Source organism: Cervus elaphus, chromosome 18, assembly GCF_910594005.1.
Source record: "Cervus elaphus chromosome 18, mCerEla1.1, whole genome shotgun sequence".
Lineage (NCBI taxonomy): Eukaryota > Metazoa > Chordata > Mammalia > Artiodactyla > Cervidae > Cervus > Cervus elaphus.
Window position 1 is genome coordinate 32269647 of NC_057832.1, and position 23087 is coordinate 32292733.

The 23087-nt window shown below is 36.9% G+C and overlaps 1 protein-coding gene across 4 annotated transcripts in view; it reads right to left on the reverse strand.

Moving 5' to 3' along the window:
• Positions 1-23087, reverse strand: part of DGKB (diacylglycerol kinase beta) — an 809350-nt gene that overhangs the window by 267620 nt on the left and 518643 nt on the right. The gene's annotated exons all lie outside the window — the stretch shown is intronic.

Sequence of the window (23087 nt, forward strand, 5' to 3'; positions counted from 1 at the left end):
TTTTCCTACTATGCCTCTTCATGGTTCGGTTCATCTTCTTTAGCATTATAGTCTCATTCACCACTTGCATCACTATCATTACCTGCGTCATTACTACCATGGTCCAATGAACCCTTCTTTACTGTGTCTTCCCGTTTCACTACACATTTCCACTTTCATTTGGGTTTGTTCAATATTGCTACTCTTTTGCTTCTTAGCTTTCATGTGAAAAAAAAAAAGTGGATGGTTCTCATCAGCTGATGAGAGTATGTACTATTTGGCTGCTTTATTATATCAAGTATAATCTTTGAGTCTTCTATTTCTTTTAGAAAGCTTTAGTTGTTCCTAGTTGCCTAACAATTAGACTTTGTTTTCAAGGAATTGGAGCCTCCTTCTACTCATGTTCTTTCAAGATGAATGGGGGAACAAGAAGTCTGGTTTCAGATAACCAAAATTTTACTGAAATCTCTGAACACTTAGCATTGATAGAAAAATTGGATTCACTTCAAAGAATGCTTTATGCGTTGCAGAAAATGTGACATAAGCACCATAAATGCTCACATACTGTATGCAACTACCTAAATATCTACTTTGATCTCATCCTCTTGAAGGATTTTGATCAATGATAATGACCAGCTGAAAGATTAAAGATGGTAAAAAACAAGAAATGCCAAGTTTTATAGTATCCATTGTAAAACATTATGCAAAACCACATTTACCAATAAATAGTCTCCTATGTTTCCTATGAGCTGAGGTTTTGAAAACGTCCTTGTGAATACAAAATGAGTAATTAAAAAAAACAGAAAGACACCTTACAATGGATATAACTGTGATTGGTACATGGTTCTAAAGGTATAACTCATTCAAAGGCTTCACAACTGACAATTAGGGCTTTGAGCACAAATTCAGATTTATGATTCTGACAAAGTCATGTTATCACTTCAAAAATGAACAGTGAGGCAAAGCTACAACTACTTCCATAAAAAGGAAAACTAACTGCCATGTGTGAAAGCAAAAACCTTGAACTCTGTTTATACTATCATTTTTTTCTTCTCAAAAGAGGAAATTATCTACTGGAATAAAGGACTCAGTAGTAATTTATCTCTGATGAACTAGAATGAGGGTGCAGACAGAACAGTGGTTACAAACACATCATGGGAATGGAATTAGAATGAACAGTGGTTGGCATTTATTATCTGGAGTCATCTGTGAAGTAATGTGAGCATAGATGTTAACCCATAGTCTACGATTAAAAGGATGCAAAAACAAAAGGTAATGGCCTGCCTAAGGTCTTATTTTAAAAGTCATATGGGTTTCTAACCTGGCTAAATCAGTGGTAGGACCAGTCTAAGGCTACAAATATTAGGGACTATTTAAATACAACTTTAGCAAGCTATCTTGAAATACACCTGCAAACTCTGCAGATAAAGGATTCCTACTTACATTTATACCTGGTGCAAATGGGGAAAAAAGGTATGAAATTAGTAAGAAATTTTGAATAAAAAATGAATCTCCTGAATTTACCCTGTAATTTATAAAACATATCAATATAAACCTATGTTTTAAATTCTGTAAGCCTCAATTTCTTACTGGTAAAACAGGAATATAACTACTATCATCATCACCATTAGTACTCCTAAAACAAAAGCAGTCTCTAGCTTTTGAGAATATATTTCTCAAAGAAATATATTAAAAATGCTTAAAGAAAGCACTTTAGTACATAAACAATATATTTTTTGTGTTCACTTGCCCAGTTGGGTCCGACTCTATGACATAATGAACTGAAGCATGCTAGGACTTCCTGTCCCTCACCACCTCCCAAAGTTTGCCCAAGTTCATGTCCATTGCATTGGTGATGCCAGCCAGGCATCTCATCCTCTGATGCCCTCTCCTCCTTCTGCCCTCAATCTTTCCCAGCATTAGGGACTTTTCCAATGAGTCAGCTGTTCGCATCAGATGACCAAAATAATGGAGCTTCAGCTTCAGCATTAGTCCTTCCAGTGAATATTCAGGGTTGATTTCCCTTAACATTGATTGGTTTGATCTCCTTGCTCTCCAAGGCACTCTCAGGGTCTTCTCTAGCACCACAGTTTGAAGGTGTCAATTCTTTGGCAATCTGCCTTCTTTTCGGTCCAGCTCTCACAACCATATGTGACCATTTGGAAGACCATAGGCTTGACTATAGAGACCTTTTTTTGGCAGAAGAATATATCTGCTTTTCAACAAACTGTCTAGGTTTGTCATGGCATTCCTGCCAAGAAGCAATCGTCTTCTGACTTCATGGCTGCAGTCACCGTCCACAGCATCTTTGGCTGCAAAGAAGATAATCAATCTGACTTTGGTATTGACCATCTGGTGATGTCCTGGTGTAGAGTCGTTTCTTGTGTTGTTGGAAGAGGGGTTTTGCTATGACCAGAGAGTTCTCTTAGCAAAATTCTGTTAGCCTTTGCCCTACTTCATTTTGTACTCCAAGGAACTTGCCTGTTCCTCCAGGTATCTCTTGACTTCCTACTTTTGCATTCCAGTCCCCTATGATGAAAAGGACATAGTTTTTTGGTGTTAGTTCTAGAAGGTCTTGTAGGTCTTCACAAAACCATTCAACTTCAACTTCTTTGGCATTAGTGGTTGGGGCACAGACTTGGATTACTGTGATATTGAATGGTTTGCCTTGGAAATGAAGAGATCATTCTTTTGTCTTTGAGATTGCATCCAAGTACTGCATTTCGGACTCTTGTTGACTATAAGCACTACTCCATTTCTTCCAAGGGATTCTTGCCACAGTAGTAAATTTAATGGTCATCTGAATTAAATTCTCCCACTCTGGTCCATTTTAGTTCACTGATTCCTAAAATGTCGATGTCCACTCTTGCTCACCTCCTGTTTTACCACTTGCAATTTACTTTAATTCATGGACTTAACAGTGCAGTTTCCTATGCAACATTGTTCTTTACAGCACTGGACTTTACTTTCACCACTGGGCACATCCACAACTGTGTGTTGTTTCTGCTTTGGCTCAGCCTCTTCATTCGTTCTGAAGTTATTTCTCCACTCTTCTCCAGTAGCATATTAGGATCCTACTGGCCTGGGAAATTCATCTTTAAGTGTCATATCTTTTTGCCTTTTCATACTATTCATGGGGCTCTCAAGGTAAGAATACTGAAGTGGTTTGCCACTACCATCTCCAGTGAACCATATTTTGTCAGAACTCTCCACATGACCTGTCCATCTCAAGTGGCCCTATATGGCATGGATTGTAGTTTCATTGAGTTAGACAAGGTTTTGATCCAGTTGATTAGTTTGGTAAGTTTTCTGTGACTGTGGTTTTCATTCTGCCTGTTCTCTGACGGATGAGGATAAGAGGCTTATGGAAGCTTCCTGGTGGGTGGGACTGGCTGGGGGTAAAACTGGGTCTCACTGAGGTGAGGGCCATGCTCAGAAAAATATGATGCAGTTAAAGTGCTACACTCAATAAGCCAGCAAATACGGAAAACTCAGTAGCGGCCACCAGACTGGAAAAGATCAGTCTTCATTCCAATGCCAAAGAAGGGCAATGTCAAAGAATGTCCAAACTACTACACAATTGCACTAATTTCACATGCTAGCAAAGTAATGCTCAAAATTCTCCAAGCCAGGTTTTAACAGTACATGAACTGAGAACTTCCAGATGTTCTAGTTGGATTTAGAAAAGGCAGAGGAACCAGAGATCAAATTGCCAACATCTGTTGGATCATAGAAAAAGCAAGAGAATTCCAGAAAAACATCTACTTCTGCTTCATTTACTATGCTAAAGCCTTTGACTGTGTAGATCACAACAAACTGTGGAAAATTCTTCAAAAGATGGGAATACCAGACTACTTTACCTGCTTCTTGCAAAACCTGTATGCAGGTCAAGAACAACAGTTAGAACTGGATGTGGAACAACAGACTGGTTCCAAACTGGGAAAGGATTATGTCAAGGCTGTATACTGTCACCCTGCTTATTTAACTTATACACAGAGTACATCATCCGAAATGCCAGGCTGGATGAAGCACAAGCTAGAATCAAGATTGCTAGGAGAAACATCAATAACCTCAGATATGAAGATGACACCAGCCTTATGGCAGAAAGTGAAGAGGAACTAAAGAGTCCCTTGATGAGAGTGAAAAGAAGAGAGTGAAAAAGCTGGCTTAAAATTCAACATTCAAAAAACTAAAATCATGGCATCTGGTTCCATCGCTTCATGGCAAATAGATGGGGAAACAGTGGAAACAGTGGCTGACTTTATTTTCTTGGGCTCCAAAGTCACTGCAAATGGCAACTGCATCCATGAAATCAAAAGATGCTTGCTCCTTGGAAGAAAAGCTATGGCCAACCTAGACAGCATATTAAAAGTAGAGATATTACTTTGCTGGCAAAGGTCCATCTAGTCAAAGCTGTTGTTTTTCCATTAGTCATGTATAGATGTGAGAGTTGGACCCTAAGGCTGAACATGGAAGAATTGATGCTTTTGAACAGTGTTGTTGAAGAAGACTCCTGAGAGTCCCTTGGACTGTAAGGAGATCAAACCAATCAATCCGAAAGGAAGTCAATCCTGAATACTCATTAGATGGACTGATGCTGAAGCTCCCATAATTTGACCACCTGATGTGAAGAGCCTTAGAAAAGATTAGAAAAGACTCTGATGCTGGGAAAGATTGAAGGCAAGAGGAGAAGGGGACGACAGAGGATGAGATGGTTGGATGGCATCACTGACTCGATGTTCATGAGTTTGAGTAAACTCTGGGAGTTAGTAAGGGACAGGGAAGCCTGCTGTGCTTTAGTCCATGGGGTTGCAAAGAGTCGGACACAACTGAGAAATTGAATAGCAACAAAACCATGTTTTGAATACGGATGTAACTCTGGGGGAAAAAAGGAATTGACCACTTGAATGTTCAGTTCTTCAGTAATTATCTACAGCTCTATTTTATGCCATCAACTGAAATATTATTCACAAGAATTTATTTGATATTAGTCAAATCCAGAATCATTCCATTGTATCATTAAACACTTGAGATCACTTAGTATCTCAATTCTAAAACAAGGATATTTCTCTAATAGAAACAAAGATGAACATTTAGACTCTATATTGACTCACATTATAACCTTTAACTAATTCTATAGCCAAGCACTAAGGTTTGAGACAAGTAAGTTGATTACCATATACAGTGATTATCCTATACATTTACTCCTATGAAAAAGTGAACTTTGCCTTCGGCTTAAGGGAAAAAAAAAATTTAGATGGGATCACACTTTAATTGAGACAGACTGGGAAGTGACATTCAAAGTGTATTTTTCTAGAATGACAAAGAAAATCTACTTCGACATGGTGTCCTTTTAAAAAGCCATTTCTCCTGAAGTTCTCAGAATGAGGCAGAACAGGGAACAGATTATTTTGAAACCTTTGAATCTAACAAAATGAAAATTTAACAATCTTCAGACTGCCAGGACTTTTCCCCTTTGATAGAAGAGATACATGATGACAATATCAACAACAACAAAAAAATTATTATGAAAATGACCATGAATTCTGACAAGAATAATAGAATTTCATTTCAAAGTATTTCAAGGAATGGTTTACACAAGTGTTTATGAAACTATTAAAACCATTTGTACACTAGAGTGTGTATGACAATAGTTTTCTAAAAGTTCATTTTGAAATTCCATATAATGTTTTTCAATTAAGTTGTGAGTCTAAGATGAAAACACCCTTTACGGTCTCCCTTAGAGTTAAGATCATGATGTTACTTCCTTCCGATTCTCAGTCATGCCAAACATAATGCATATGCAGTAAACAGAATAACCCACAGATTTCCTTGCATTATGTTTAATAATTTGTGACTCTTAGAGAAGTAAAGCAGTGATTCCTGAGAGAAATCACCCAACTAATCCAATAACAATCTGAGTACTTCAGGCCTCTTCTGCTGTTTCTACACTGGCCAAGTACAAGCGTATACTCTGGCTTTTGGACAAACGCTGGTGTCTGTACAGAAAGCACCATATTCTCCAGATATCTGGCAAGTCACAGGCTTCATCTTGCCAGTGTAGAAATAGCATTAGAGCAAGACTAATTGCTGGAAAGCCTGTTCAGAAAGATTTGTCATTCAGGAGGGTAAAAATAATCCCACTTTTTAGAGTACATTCAAACTTTAAAAAAAAAAATTCCAGTATTTAATAGAGATCAAAACAGTTCCATTTCTACAAGTGAATGCATTTTATGTAATACAGTTACTTCCTTTGATTCGAGTTCAAGTAGAGAAGCTAAAATGAAAGAAAAAAAAATCTGTCTAGACTTACCATGTTTGTTCCTCATGTAAGATGAAATTTATTAAGCCTAAAATGTGGCTTTAAGAAGTATTCATGTGTTCCATAAATATCTTATTGAAAAGAAGCAATGCCAAGAGGGAGAGATCTTTTAGATACACACTTAAAATTATGGTAGAGTATAAACATGTTAGACTGAAGTGATGGGTCTAGAGATGCACAGTAAAGCAAGTTCCATGGAACCGATGGGCCAAGCTCTCCTTCACTGCTTCTTAACTTAATTTGCTACCCTGTATCAGAATGTGACACCTTGCTACAAAAATACCACCAAAAATTCTTGCTTGTAACAGCAGTAGCCAGCACCTCTCCTGACTTTAACAATCTAATTCTGCCAGTGACCATATCTCTCATATACTCCATTGCCTCTTATTATTTTAATTGTGGGTCCAAACTTCTGTTTTTTTAAAACAATGTCCTCCCTTAGAATTACAATCATAATCCGAAGTATCTTCCATTGTGCAGGGGCAAACTGCCATAGTCTTAATCAAAACAAAGTCTAGAGGAAGTCAATTTTCTTTACTCTTAAACTTTACTGATGATGTGAACATAGCCGTTGTATTTCCAGCATATTAGTATCCTTATCTACCATCCCATGAGCCTGAGGAAGCATATCTCTAGTTAGTAACAACAAGAGAGCCAACATAACCCCAGTAAATAAAGAAGAAACATGCTATGATGTTAAGCCATGTGCACTGGTTGGCATCCATTCAGTTCACTGTAGCTGAAAAAATAACTGTGAAGCTCCATACCCCATTAACACAGTGTTAATTATTGTCATTGTCTCATCAGCGGTTTGTTTATGACAGCTCTGGCTGACAGGAATAGTGGGATGTTCTGTCAAGGCCATCACCTGATGAGATTTTTATTGGCAAAAGATCCTTCTCCCCTTTCCTCGACTAGATTAGGGGAATCGGTGCTTCATTAACTCCAAACATAATCGCTTGCATTAGGCTAGTTTTAAAATGTTTTAGATAATTAGTATAATAGTCTCTTTCTAGCTTTATAGTTAACAAATTCACTCTTTAAAAACGGACAGACTCTTCAATCTTTCTCAGCTCAAAAAATTCAACTCAAGGGCAGTGAAAGGGAAACACTGCCTCACTGGGGGAGACTTTTTAAATACTGGTAGAAAAATTTCTCTCTTTATGTATGACATCTGTGAACAAGAGTAATTTCATAGTGGGGATAATCCATCTCAAGGGGAAAAGACCTATCATTTATATACGCACACATGCATACACACATCCTGTTCAACAAATACGAATCACTGCCCCTTTTCTACTGTCAAAAGACTTTTCAATCTCCGTCAGAGGGAGGGGGACTTCAGATTCCTTTGCAGGGACTGAAGGATTTCTCTTTAATTCTCTCTCCTTCTCTCTAGATATAGATACAGGTTATCTGAGAGAGGTAGGTATGTTTCATTTCTTGAATGATTTTCACGTTTTTCAAAAGAAGAAGACAGAATCATTCTTACCATCAAAATTATTTTATCACAGTTCACCAATTTCTGTTAAGTAAAAATGTTTCAAGCTAAATTGAAGCTGCTTACAAATTCAAATACATAGAATAATTTTAATTTAATGATAAAGATGATGCTCCTGTTCATACCAAATAACTCAAAAAACACCTAATTTGAATTTCTTATTAACAATTTTCTATTGGCTGCTAATTATATTCTTTATGACACTGGATGTGAACTTCAATGTACAATTTAAGACTTTAATGTTTTGAATGATTCTGTTCCCTTATTTATGTCAATGGACTCAAATTTGTTTCCCTGCTTAACTTGCAATAATGTTGGGAGAATATGAAATTTATGACTATATAGTATATAAAACTAGTTATCAAAATGTGAAAGCTTATTATCCATAGCACAGACCTGGCTATAAGTAGATACAGTTAAGTGTTAGTTAATTTTAGATGTCCACTTAGTCAGCTCATGATGCTCAAACACTGATACTAGGTCAAACATCAGTCTATGTGCTGTTGTGAAGGTAGTTTTCAGATTAACATTTAAACTAGCTGACTTTGAATAAAGTAGGTAACCCTCCAAAATGTGGGTGGGCCTTATCCAATCAGTTGAAGGCATTAAGAGAAAAGACAATGGTCCCTTTGGGGGAAGGGATTCTGCTCCCCAGACTGCAACACAGAAAACCTGCCTGAGTTTTCAGTCATTGCATTCATGACTGTAATATCAGCTTTAGCAAAAATTTCCAGGCTGCTAGCTTGCCCTGTAAATTTTGTCAGTCCCACAATCCAACCACATGAGTCAATTTCATAAAATAAGTCTCTTTCTCTTACACTGGAGAAGGAAATGGCAACCCACTCCAGTATTCTTGCCTGGAGAATTCCGTGGACAGAGGACCCTGGTGGGCTGCTGTCCATGGGGTCGCAAAGAGTTGGACATGACTGAAGTGACTTAGCATGCATTCTCTTATATACTTATGTGTATACATACATATATACATACATAAATACATATATACCATGTGCATATAAGCTTTTATATGTTTTATTACATATGTTACATATATACTATAGTATATATCCATTCTATCGGTTCTATCTCTCTAGAGAACTCCAACACTTCTCTTCTAAACTGACTTCAGAATCCCTTCCTTGATAACAAAATGTCTACATTCTGGAGTAAGGCATCTCACTGCGTCATCATAATTTTCTGCTCCTACTACATTTCTGCCAACAGATACTGCATCTTCCTTCCTCTAGCCTCATGCAAGCATGAAAGTAATTAATTCTCATGCTTACTTGAGTTTGGTTTGGCTTTGGCACAGCATGCTTTCCTTCACAAACCATAATTGATTCTGAATAATTGATCAGCGACAAACATTCAATTTTCTTTATCTTCTCTTCCCTCATTGTTCTATGATATATGTTTTCATTGGGGGACCATTTTCTACTTTAAAAAAAAGCCTCAAATGCAAGACCTTTTAGTGATCAAATCAATTTATGCTGCTTTCTGCCAATTCACATCAATTCCAACGCAATTCCTCTTGGAGAACTCTTAGGGAACACTAATTAGTGTCCCAAAGTATCCATTAGTTTTCAATAAGGAAGTGAACTTCTCACATAAAGACCTCAGAAACTATTTACATATGACCACTTTGCCATCTACCTAACCACCACAGTGACTTGCTCTTTTCAAATAGCCTTTGACAAAGATTGTTATTGAAACCAGTAAATTCTACATGAATCATGGAAACTGGGAGGATAAAGACACGTAAAATCAAGACCTGTGATACTCACCTGTGTGTGTGTGCGTGTGTACTTTGTTAATTGGTTTAGTGATTACCAGCTTCACTGAATATGTAAGCAAGGTTACATTACAATAGCAACCTCCATTTATCTAATTGTTATAATTCTTTAGCCATGAGATCAAGACCTTCTTTTAAGAAAGAAGAAAAAGAATTCCTTTGAGGAAGATAGTTTTCAGAGAGTTCATCCATTTTGTCATGTCAGAAAGAAGCATATATCCTTCTGGACAAAGTCATGCTTACTGTAATATACAAAGTCAATTTAGAAAGGTTGAAAATCCTCTTTCTTCCTACAGTCAAACATAGGTATTAGGTAAAAATATCAGAGTAAAGTAGGCTAGAAACTGTTGAATGCTGATATTGTGAGATGCATCTACACACACTCTAAGATTTCTCCATTTAACCTACTGTTTCCTTCAGAAGCCACACTCTAGCTTCCACCTCAGAAATCTAAACAAAAATGCTATCATTGGCCTCTCTTTATTGAATGCTATGCTATGTCATCCAAACCTTTCCAACCTTCAACTAAACGTTTAAAAGAGCAAATCCACAAACGGACTTTATTTCATTATTCATTCTCCCTAGGAGCAAACTAGCATATGCACTCAACTGATTTACTCTGCTATAAATTATTTCTCAAATCAAATTATAACTCAATATTCAAGGTGATCCTGTTGCGTGAAATTAACATTTACTGGGTAGTCACTATATGCCAGAAACTGAGTCCAGTGATGAAAAGAGAGATGCAACCTCATTTCATAATGAACTTCCCAATGCAATGGTCTGAAGTGCTTTTTTAAAAAAATTAATTTATTTTTTATTGAAGGATAGTAACTTTACAGAATTTTGCTGTTTTCTGTCAAACCTCAACAAGAATCAGCCATAGGTAAACATATAACCCTCCCTTTTGAACCTCCCTCCTATCTCCCTCCCCATCCCCCCCTCTAGGTTGCTATGGAGCCCGTCTGAGTCTCCTGAGCCACACAGTAAATCCCACTGGCTATCGGTTTTACATATGGTAATGTAAGTTTCTCACCCTCGCCTCCCCACTGCAGCACTATTTGCAGTGGCTAGAACATGGAAGCAACCTAGATGTCCATCGACAGATGAATGGATAAAGCAGCTGTGGTACATACACACAATGGAATATTACTCAGCCATAAAGAGGAACATAAAAAGGAACCATTTGAGTCAGTTCTGATGAGGTGGATGAACCTAGAACCTATTACACAGAGCGAAGTGAGTCAGAAAGAGAAAGATAAAAACCAAATTCTAATGCATATATACAGAATCTAGAAAAATGGTACTGAAGAATTTATTTACAGGGCAACAATGGAGAAACAGACACAGACAATAGACATATGTATGTACTTTTTGATTACCTCATCCTACATGCTCCCACTCAACCTCAACCCTTCAGTTGTCTTTTTTTTTTAATTTGTTTTTTTAACTCATGTCCCTTCCCACTCTAACATCCCTCTAGGTTGTTACAGAGCTGGTTTCAGTTGCCTGAGTCATGCAGCAAATTCCCACTGGCTAGATCTATTTTACATCTGGTAATGTATGTTTCCATGTTACTCTCCTCCATACATCTCACCCTCCCCCTCCTCCCCACCAACCACGTCCATAAGTGTGTTCTCAATGTCTGTGTCTCCACTTCTGCTCTGCACTAGGTTCATCAGTACCATCTTTCCAGATTCTATGTATATGCATTAGCATACGATAATCGTCTGTCTTCTCTAATATACCGAAAGTGCTCTTTGCTGCTCTTTCCTTTCCCCCCATTGTACCATTATTAATCAAAATCTCCATTATCAACGGCTTTCAGTGGCTGAACGCCAAATCCAATGCCAGGTGACTCAATAAGCTGGCAAATCCACCCTAAGAATTCAACCTTCTAGAAGAAAAAGCAAAGGACAAGGAATTGATCTGAGAACACAGTGGGCCAGAAGTAGCAGAAGATGCTTCAGGTCATAAGGCTCACCATATTCAATACTTTGGGGAAAGGACTCTACTGTGAAGTGAAAGATGATGATCTGTAGATACTATATTTTTAGGGATATAAAGAAAAATACTGCCTATCCCTGATATAAGAAGATGGGAAACAGGCAAAAGTTACATACTCCTGATCAAGACCACACTTAGGCCCTATCTGGCTGACTCCCAGAAAGATGGCTCTGTTTGGAAATAAATTGTGATGGTGACCTTGATTTCTTTAGAAGGAAAACAAGCTGAAGGGTGCAGAGAACTGGCCCACTTTGTGACTGCCTACACCTCTTCACTCTGGGAAAGAGAGTGAGAGAAACCTCTAGAAGAGCTTACACTTTCTGCTCTTAAGCTAAGTAGCATCTTGAATAATTCATGAGCTAAAGCAATATTTGCATCTCATTTTGTGGAGTTATTTAAGTTATACAATTTCCCACGATTATACTACTAGTCTGACTGAATAAAGACTATAAATTGCAGCTTGATCTATGTTTGGGGTTTGCAGGAAAAATATATAGCAAATGAAAGAGAAAGACTGGGTGAGGATTTACTCAAGTGAGTGACTATAGGGTCTGTATTGAATAGAAAGTTTAACTCAAGGAGATGCTGACAGTTATAGGAAAAAATGGAGGCATCAATACATGAGGTTTTTGTGAGGTCGAAAAGCAATTAAGAAGGAGTGCAGGAGTGAGAGAGCAAAAAGGATAAAAAACAGAAGTCAGAGAGTGAGGGCAATGATACATTTTACGTATGAATATGACAAGGAGTAGAGGAATGCAATGGAAATGATAGTTCTTTTAGTTCATGAATTTCAGAAACTATAATCTTAAAAGCTAAAAACATGCTAAAATGGATTTGGCTTCATCAAATGTATTAAGTAATTACAGTATCTGCTAATTAGCTTTGGTCACTAATAAACAATTTCAAAAATCTCACTAGTATATAATAACAAACATTATGGTCTTAAGCCCATGGGTGTTCAGTCTGACTGTATTTAGTTGATCAAGGCTGGGCTCACCTGGGCCACTTTGTGCTAAAGTGCTTGTGTGGGATCTTTGGTCCAGTATTTATATCTCCCCTATGTTCTCCTTTGAGCAGCCAAGCTGATGGGAAAGAAACTTCCTCGGCATGTTCTTCCCATTTGGGGTGACAAGAGGACAAGAGGCAAGTCTAACCATGCAAACAAATGAGAGCCTTAACTCAATTAATATATGCTAACATTGCACTGCCCAAAATAAATTACATGACTCAAACTGACACTAATGAGGTGGGGAAAAATAATCCACCTTTTCTAATGAGTTGTATTACAAAGTAATACGGCAAAATCTGTGATTAAAGACAGAGAGTGAAGAATTCAAATGATGATGCAATAAGAATGAAGACAAATATTATAAATCAGGCACCCTGACAGTACCTTGAGACTACTGACAAGTGAATGGGAGGTCAACAGACACCACGAATAAGGACGGATAGAATAAACAGAATTAGGAATTAAATTTCAAAGATTAAACCCTGCCACTCTCGTCTAAAAGAAAACAAAAGAGTAACAGCCTGGATAGAACAATAATGCAGCATTAAGAATAGAAGCTCCTATCCTCTGGGCAACACATGGAGGGGGTGTGTGGGTATCTTTGTGTTAACTCTGTTCTCTGTATTTTTCTCTGCATAAACAGTATATGATCAGTAAAATACACTTGTTTGAAACTATGCATATTGACACAGGGAGATGTTAGAGGTGAGAGGATTGTCAACTCTTAAACAGTTTTGTACAAAATACAAACTCCAACAACACTGGAAGACAATCACTTTTCAATTCTTGGGGGTGCATATTGATAACTGTTATTCACTTGGAGCTAAGGCTGTATAATATATACTCTAAGAAGGTAGAATACATTCTACACATAAAGTTGTGAAGAAAAAATATGGTGGTTCTTGACAAAGTAAAACATATCCTTCACCCAGGGTGGAGCGATCAGTTACTCATTTGAAGTTTTGGTCTCTGAAGGTTTAACAATCAACGAGGCATTATTAATAAGCTCTGGGTGTCAGAAGAAAGCAGGGACAAGTCAATTATCATGCAAGTACTCCAAATTTTATCTTGGGGAGAGTAAGCACCGAAATAAATAAATTTTTCAAATGAATAAGCAAACAACTATGTATCTATTGACAACCACATGACCAGTATGGTTTAGTTACAATAGGCAGTTGGAGAAGGAAATGGCAACCCACTCTAGTAGTCTTGCCTGGATTCCATGGATGGAGGAGCCTGATGGGCTGCAGTCTATGGGGTTGCCAAGAGTCGGACACGACTAAGCAACTAACACACACGCATGCACACACACACACACACACACAATAGGCTACATGGAAGGATTATAGGACAAAGCATCCATATACACAGCATATATGAGAGTGAAGTTGACCACATTATTAATGTTTACCAGGCTTTTAGGTAAACAAAAAATGTTTGATTAATTTATTATACTGAAACTGTTAGTCACTCAGTCATGTTCAACTCTGAGACCCCACTGACTGTAGCCTGCCAGGCTCCTCTGTTCATGGGGTGCTCCTGGTGGCACAGTCGGTAAAGGATCCATCTGCCAGTGCGGGAGACACAGGAGACACTGGTTCGATCCCTGGGTCGAGAAGATCCCCTGGAGAAGGGAATGGCCCCACTCCAATACTCTTGCCTGGTTAATTACATGGACAGACAAGACTGGCAGGCTACAGTCCATGAGGCTGCAAAGAGTCAACAAGACTGAAGACTAACACTTCCACTTTCCTTTATTATACTGAGGTGAGAGCAAAGTCATTTGGGGAGGTACCTTGGAAAGTTATGCAACTATTGCCATTTCTAACTTATTCTATAATCTTATCGCTCTAGTTCACTGGATTTTTTATTTTAAATTTTTTAACATTTTGCATTTGTTTCCTCATTATAGCAACAGTCAAGGAATTTCAATTAATATAACATTATGATACTACAATTTACAACATCCTATCAATTATTCTGATATTTTAATCACACCAAGCCTGTTTACATATATACATGTAAATATATATATATACACATAGGTATATACATACATATATGTAAATATATAGACACACATATATGTATATACATACACACACACATATATATATATACTTTTCAAAAATAATCTTTCAGCAGAATCTTTTAACATATTTTAAAATTTATAATAGCATATATTTTTATAAAGTCTGGTTATGGGTAACTTTCTATTCATTTTGTTTCATACTCATTTTATGTGTACATTCATTCTATTTCTAAAACCTTTTGCTATTCCTATCTCTAAGACATTTTTACTCAGCAAGATACACCTAAAATAAATTTTATCTACTTATATAACCAATCATATTTATAATTTATATTTCTAAGCACATTTCTTTCAAGAATTATTTAACCTTTACCCATTATTAAAATGTTGTCAAAAGTCAAATCCTGAATATGATAAAAGCATATAATTTTAAATTATTGACTAAACAAGAGTTAAATTGATTGCAACATTAAAAGTACACACACACACACACACACACATATACTTCATAAACTAAGTTAAAAGAAAATTAACAAAATAGGAAAACACCTGTAACATATGAGGCACACAGTAATGCCCTTAATATAGAAAGAGCTCTGAAGAATCAATCATATTAAAAAAATATACCAAAACCAATGATAAAAGACCAGACAACTCAGAGAAAGATACAAATGTACTGAAACTTATTTATACTCAAACATATAACAATGTACTAAAAATAAGTTCATAAGTCTTTAAATGGAAAAAATATATTTCCTCAGTAAGACTAAAGAGAGCATTAGTGTCGATGGCACAGATACAGAAATAGAGAAGTATGGACTAGTATAAATTCTCTGGAGGAAAAGAAATTTAAAATGAGTATAGCCTATTATTAATAAGTCTTAATGTAATCAGATAGACTAGGACTCAAATTGTTGGCTCGCCATTTGCTTGTCTTATAATCCTACTAGTTTCCTTCATGCCTTGAATCTTAACTTATCTTTCTGTACAATGGAGATCATAATAACCATCTTCCAGGATGCTTGTCAAGTAAACAATGTAACAAACATTAGATCTGACAAATAATAATTGCTTTTAAGAGCAATTAATCTAAAGGATTAAAACTGCTAGTATTTCATTATGCTCCTTTATCTCCTTATTTATTTATTTTTTCCTTTATCTCCTTATTTTAATCTGGAACTAATTACAGATATAAACAGAGCTTAATATTAAAGATGCCAGCCAAGTTATCATCTGTAACAGTAAAATAAGATGATGGTGATTTAAAACATCTTTTCACATTCATGTGGTGGGATAATACAAAGCCATTTAAGTATTACTATAGAAAAAATAATAGAAATATAGAAAAATTTAAAATTATTTAATGAAACTAAGCCATGTTGATACAAGAAAAAAGATTGTATAAATATGTTTGATTATCACAATTTGTATACATATGTATATGGGATAGGTGTAAGAGCAGCTATTTATATGTGAAGGTCATGTGTGGACATGATAATAATATGTATGCATAATAGTGTGCATACATGTGTAAGCACAGAGAAAAATGGACATCTAAACATTCATTTATTAAAAAAATATATAATGAAGTCCTGCTATAAAGCAGATACCACACTAATATCTGCTGATAAAAGTTCTCAGAGAAGATAAACACAAAGCATAGATTTGTATAATACAATCTGGGGAGACAGATACTGTCAGAATAATCTCATGAACAGATTTCAAATAGTAACTGGAATAATCCTATAAAGGAAAAATGTATAGAAAAGTTTGTAACAGGGATACTGACTTCTAAAAAGAAGTCAGATCAGACTTACCTACTAAAGATGGAATGAAACTGAGATCTGAAGGAAGAGCAGGCTATACACAGTAAAAACTGGAGGAAAGATAGCTCAGAGAATGCCCTGGGTTGGAAAGAAGCAAGGGACTTGATGTGGTTTTAATAGATAAGTATAGTATCCAGTAAGGTGGGAGGGTCAGGTGAGTGACCAATTAAACATGGGATATAGGCGTTATTAAGATTTAAGGAGGTGTTCATATAGGGAAATGATCAAAGATCTGTTTGAAAAACATCACTCTGGATACAGAATGAAGGCTAACAAGTCAGTGAAGAGAACTGTGAAGTTATCTGAGTAATGCAAGTGAGAGATTACAGGACCTTGGATGAGGAAGGTGGCAACAGAAATGAAATGAAGCGATAAATCTAAGATTTACTTATGAGGCAAAACTAAAATTATCTAACAGTGGACTGGATATGGAGAGTACAGTGTGAAGAAAATGACAGTATCTTCTCTCTAGAGTTAAGAAAACCAAAAGACAGTACATCACTTAAACAGTCAGTACATGGCCAGGACACAGAAAGGGCCAATACTGAGTGGGAAGGAGCTGATGAAGGTGGTTCATAGGATCTTAATTTGCAAAACGAGAAGAACAGTGTTGCCACTGCAAGAGACGGCAAATGTTGGAATGGCCTCAAGTTTCAGCAGGAAAGTTATTAAATCCATTTTATATATCTTTACCTTGAACTTACCTTCAAAACATGCAAGAGCAGATGCCAATGAGACAGCTGGATAAATTAGCCTAGTTCTGAGGAGAGATCTGGATTGCATGTACATTTGAGAATGACATATAGGGTCAACAAAGTAAAGGTAAAAGGGGTTAATAATGAGTTTTTAGCTATTCCAGATGAAAGGGGAGTAATCCTGAAGGGGAGATAGAGCAGAAGTTGCTAGAGATACGCTATCATAGTATTCAAGTGAAAAAAAAAATGTTTTTAGAAGTATCCAACTGTAATGTCAATCATAAAGACAATCAATCCTGAATATTTATTGGAAGGACTGAGGCTGAAGCTGAAGCTCCAAAACTTTGGCCACCTGATGCTAAGAACTGACTCACTGGAAAAGACCCTAATTCTGGGAAAGACTGAAGGCAGGAGGAGAAGGTGAGGACAGAGAATGAGATGGCTGGATGGCATCACCGACGTGATGGACATGAGTTTGAGCAAGATCACGGAGTTGGTGATGGACAGGGAAGCCTGGCGTGCTGCAGTGCCTGGGGTCACAGAGAGTCAGATACGACTGAACTGAACTGTAATGGACCCTGCCGAAAGCTCATGTAAGAACTGGCTAAAAGGAATCTCACTGAAGAAAGTGACATTAAGGTCACTGGCACCCACAAAAAAATGTGTGATCCACGTAGGTAAGATTGGATCAGACTTGAGTAGTAGAAACAGGAAATACAGAAAACTCCTTCAGCATTTTGGCTATAAAGAAAAGGGGCAATAAAGCATATTAGCTAGAAGGGCATGAAAATGTAAGTCACTTAGTTGTGTCCAACTGTGCGATCCCATGGACACCCTCTGTCCAAGGGATTTTCCAAGCAAGAATCTGGAGTGGGCAGCCATCCCCTTCTCCAGGGATCTTCCTGACCCAGGGATCGAACTCAGGTCTCCTGCACTGCAGGTGGAGTCTTTACCATCTGAGCCACCAGCAAAGGGCATAAACTATGAAAATAAAAGAATCTGCTTTCCAGGGGGAGAGATTAGGGCAGATTAGGAATAGAGGTTTGCTCTTAAAGTGAGAGGCTAAATCTACAACAATCCAGTCCAGAAATAAACCCTCACCCTTACAGTTAATCTACGACAAAGAAACAAAAGATACAATGTAGAAAACAGTCTCTACAGTAAGTGGTGCTGAGAAAGTTGGGCAGCTAATTGTAACATAATGAAGTCAGAACATTCTCTAATACCATATATAAAAATAAAATCAAATTGGTTTAAAGACCTAAATGTAAGACCAGAACCTATAAAATTCCTAGAGGAAAATGTAGAATAGGCTTTGACATAGATCACAATATATTTTTGTATCCACCTCCTAAAGCAAAGGCAACAAAAGCAAAAATAAACAAATGGGACCTAATGAAGCTTAAAAATTTTTGTACAGCATAGGAAATCGTGACAAAACCAAAAGACAACTTACGGAAAAAAAGATATCTGCAAATGATATGACTGATACGGGGTTAATATTCACCATACATAAATAGCTCACACAACTCAACATCAAAAAATACAGATAAAACTATTAAAAAATGAGAAGAATGAATCAATAATATTTACATTATTTTAAATATATTGTACATATTTTAACTTTACAGGCTTACAATCTTTCACAGTTCAATAAAAAGAGTAAATGAATAGTGGTAAAAGATGTTTTAATACATAACAATAAAAAGATGAAGCAGATGAATATTAAGGACTAATGAATATCCCTTCCACATGTCTAGAGTTTAGAAAGTGAAACTTTCCAAACTCACAGTGAGAAAGTTTGGAAAGTGTAAGTTTGTAAGATACTGGACAGGTCAGAGAAGACGTGTGTATAAGGAATGTGAAGGAGCCTAAGCAAAGTTTACGCTCTGAAAGTAGAACAGAGCAAATTTTGGAAAGATTTTTAGATATATCTGAACAGATGAAAAGAATCACATATCAAGCAGGCCATTTCCATATTGCTCTGGAGATGGTAACAGTATGGTACAGCTGAAAAGTCCCTTTCCAGAAGTCAGGTGCAAGGGCTTGCTCTCATCTCCGCCAATAAAAAAAGAGGGGCACCCGTTTAAGATATTTAATTAACCCAGGTTTTAGTTTGTTTACAAGTGTAATTCAAGAATTTGCCTACAGTATCTGTTCCTTGCTGCTGCTGCTAAGTCGCTTCAGTCGTGTCCGACTCTTAGCGACCCCACGGACTGCAGCCTACTAGGTTTGTTGGTCCATGGGATTTTCCAGGCAAGAGTACTCGAGTGGGTTGCCATTTCCTTCTCCATATCTATCCCTTACAGCACTAAAATTCTTTACTTCCGCTAACTAAAGAAGAGGATAGGTATGCTGCAAGAAAAATAAAATAAAAATAAAACAAACAAACAAAACCTGAAATAATCTTAAGTATCTGTATAGCATGATAGAACTTTTTTTTAATTTGTAGATCCCTGTGTAACTGGGAATATAAGCTCCACACATACCTTGGCTTAATACTGAACAGGTTGGCAGAGTTGTGAAATGACATTCTCCAGCCTTAGAGATGTGTGAAGGGCACGTCACATTTCTGACAAGCTGAGTCATTTGACTTTATCCCCTCAGTAACTTATCCATTAAAATCTTACTTCTTGTGTACAAAATTTGACAACTATGCATAATTTAAATTCTATAAATAAGACAGCAAATCATTTCAAGACTTTTTAATGTGATCTATGTTTAAATCAACAAAATACAACAGAGTATTAGTAAAGAATGGATTTAAAAGTTAACACATATTTTCTGAAGTAAACATGTTAAAAAAAAGGTGTGCAAAAATAGTGAATGAATGACATATAAAGTAATTACAAGTAAATACATCTATTTCTTTTTGGAAGTTTTATTTTCTAGTAAGTATTTAAATTGGTTTGGCTTTATGCATAAACTCAATGATTAACTTTGAGTCATATTATATTCATATATTTTTAAATATGGTTTTGCTTTGATTTCATTATATCTAAATGAATAAAATTCTGTGGTGCTTCTTCTCAGCTGTCTTATGGAACTGGGGAACTTCTGATATTTTGGAAGATTTCACTTTCATTTTTTAAATTATCAAGACCAGAATTTAAAATTTTCTTAGAGTATGTACCATGACCAAAATCTTGCACTTAACCTTAAATTTACTCTTAAATAATTTAAATTAGTTCATTTCTATAACTCCAATCAAAATAACTCAACATTTCCTTTGGTGGGCAACTCACTGAAATCTTTTCTAAGTTTCAGTTCATGCTTTCAATGGTCAAGACTGTGTTCTACTCACCAGGCATCACTCTGGGATGACTTTTTTTTCTTCTTGTTAAGTTTCTGATACAATCACATTCTAACAGTTACTATGCATTTCATTGATATTAAAGGTATATATATATATCTAATGGAAAGAGCAAGGATCATAGGAATAGATATAATATTTTAGCTTTTTCAATAAAGCACTCTATGACATTGGGGAAGATATTTAAGTTCTCTGCTTCTCTACTATTTTCAGTAAAGATTGTTTTCTGTTCAAACTATGGCACAATTGCGCTCATTTCACATGCTAGCAAGGCAATGCCCCAAATCCTTCAAGTTAAAGTTAACTTGTACAAGTTAAACAGTACATGAACTGAGAACTTACAGAAGTACTAAAGATGGTTTTAGAAAAGGCAGAGGAACCAGAGATCAAATTGCCAACACTGTTTGGATCATAGAGAAAGCAAGGGAATTCCAGAAAAACATCTACTTCTGCTTCATTCACTATGCTAAAGCGTTGACTGTGTGGATCACAAAAAACTGTGGAAAATCCTTAAAGAAACAGGAATATGAGACCACTTTGCCTGCTTCCTGAGAAACCTGTAATTAGGTCAAGAAGTAACAGAAACAAATCATGGAACAACGGATTAGTTCAAAATTGGAAAAACAGTACATCAAGGCTGTATACTGTCACCCTGCTTATTTAACTTCTAGGTACTGTACATCATGCAAAATGCGGGGCTGGATGAAGCACATGGAGAAGGCAATGGCACCCCACTCCAGTACTCTTGCCTGGAAAATCCCATGGATGGAGGAGCCTGGTAGGCTGCAATCCAGGGGGTCACTAAGAGTCGTACACAACTGAGCGACTTCACTTTCACCTTTCACTTTCATGCATTGGAAAAGGAAATGGCAACCCACTCCAGTGTTCTTTCCTGGAGAATCCCAGGGACGGGGGAGCCTGGTGGGCTGCCGTCTATGGTGTCACACAGAGTTGGACATGACTGAAGTAACTTAGCAGCAGCAGCATGAAGCACAAGCTGGAATCAAGATTGCCAGGAGAAATATCAATAACCTCAGAAAGGCAGACAACACCACCCTTATGGCAGAAAGTGAAGAAGAACTAAAGAACTTCTTGATGAAAGTGAAACAGGAGAGTGAAAACGCTGGCTTAAAACACACTCAAAAAGCTAAGATCATGGCATCCAGCCCCCTCACGGCAAATAGATGGGGAAACAATGGAAACACTGACAGATTTTTATTTTCCTGGGCTCCAGAATCACTGTAGATGGTGACTGAAGCCATGAAATTAAAAGACACTTGCTCTTTGGAAGAACACCTATGACAAACCTAGACAGTGCAATAAAAAGTAGAGACATCACTTTGCTGAAAAAGATCTGTTCAGTCACAGCTATGGTTTTTCCAGTACTCATGCATGGATTTGAGAGTTGTACCATAAAGAAGGCTGAGTGCCAAAGAACTGATACTGTCTAGATGTGGTGCTAGAGAAGGCTCTTGAGAACTCCTTGGACAGCAAGGAGATCAAACCAATCAATCCTGAAGGAAATCAATCCTGAATATTCATTGGAAGGACTAACGCTGAAGCTACAATACTTTGGCCAGCTGACGCAAACAGCCAACTCATTGGAAAAGACCATAATGCTGGGATAGATTGAGGGCAGGAGGAGAAGGGGTCAACAGAGGATGAGATGGTTGGATGGCATCACCGACTCAATGGATATGAGTTTTGGCAAACTCCAGGAGACAGTGACAGGGAGGTCTGGCGTGCTGCCATTCATAGGGTAGCAAATAGTTGAACATGGTTAAGTGACGGAGCAATGACAAACAGTGTTTTCTGAAATCGCATTCCCTCTAAGTTATAGGATTCTACATTTTTGAGTATATTTATGATGATTCATTTCATAATATCAAAGAATTCAGTGTTTACACTTATTTTGTTGTTGTTATATGTAGACATTACACTAGAATAAAACAAAAACTGTGAAATAACTAGGAACTTCAATGTTCACATAAAACACTTCAGGAAACATAGTAAAACAGGGCTACTATGGTTCAGTGAGATAAGCTATAAATTTTTTGAGTGGTAAAAGCTGTTAGAGTAAGTAATCATCTATTATTTCAGAATATGAAAATTTTCATATAGTTTCTGAACATTTTCCTGTTTACTTCACCCAAGAAAAAATTATTCTTGAACTTCAACAGAGAGATTTGATAACTAACATTTAAAATGAATAAAAATCATTCACCATACAATTAACTTACTTACAAAACAGCTAGAGTCACAGATATAGAAAGCATACTTAAGGCTACCAGGGGAAAAGGGGAACGGGATAAATTGGGAGATTGGGGTTGATATATACAAAAATTAACAGGCTTCCCTGGTGGCTCAGTGGTAAATAATTTGTCTGCCAACACAGGAGATACAGATTTGATCCCTTGGTCAAGATCTCCCGTAGAAGGAAATGGCAACCCACTTCAGTATTCTTGCCTGTAATATGCCGTGGACACAGGAGTCTGGCATGGTACAGTCCATGGAGTCAGAAAGAGTCAGACACAACTGGGCGACTGAACATGCATGCATCCAAACAGTATATACACTACAATATATAAAACAGATAACTAATGAGAACTTGTAG